Source organism: Canis aureus, chromosome 21 (genome assembly GCF_053574225.1).
Source record: "Canis aureus isolate CA01 chromosome 21, VMU_Caureus_v.1.0, whole genome shotgun sequence".
In the NCBI taxonomy this organism is placed as follows: Eukaryota; Metazoa; Chordata; class Mammalia; order Carnivora; family Canidae; genus Canis; species Canis aureus.
This window is the reverse complement of record NC_135631.1, coordinates 31,880,273-31,880,739: the sequence shown is the minus strand read 5'-3', so window position 1 is coordinate 31,880,739 and position 467 is coordinate 31,880,273. Positions and strand designations below refer to the sequence as shown.

At 50.3% G+C, this 467-nt stretch overlaps 1 protein-coding gene across 4 annotated transcripts in view; it reads right to left on the bottom strand.

Annotated features, from left to right (window-relative positions):
* Positions 1 to 467, bottom strand: part of SEMA3D (semaphorin 3D) — a 141,750-nt gene that overhangs the window by 88,969 nt on the left and 52,314 nt on the right. The window lies entirely within an intron of this gene.

Sequence of the window (467 nt, the reverse complement as noted above, 5' to 3'; positions counted from 1 at the left end):
GCATGATTGGCAATGGTTCTTTCATAGTTTGATGTAAATGCACTTTAATGCTAACCTGGATAGTGCCTGCTGCTAATAGACACTAACTGTGGGCCAGGAAATTTGCCTCCACTGTCTCAGTGAATCTTCCCCACAAGCCTAAAGATGTAGCTACTTTAAGAATTCCAGCTTTGGGCAGCCCGGGGTGGGGTGGCTCAGCGGCTCAGCGGTTTAGCGCTGCCTTCAGCCCAGGGTGTGATCCTGGGGACCCCGGATCGAGTCCCACATCGGACTCCCTGCATGGGGCCTGCTTCTCTCTCCACCTGTGTCTCTGCCTCTCTCTCTGTGTCTCTCATGAATAAGTAAATAAAAATTAAAAAAGAATTCCAGCTTTGCAGGTGGAATATTGAGGACAGAAGGGGTTAGGAAGAGGCAAAGCAGTAGCTTGAACTCTCCAGGCTGTCGTGCTGGCTTCGGCAGCACATATG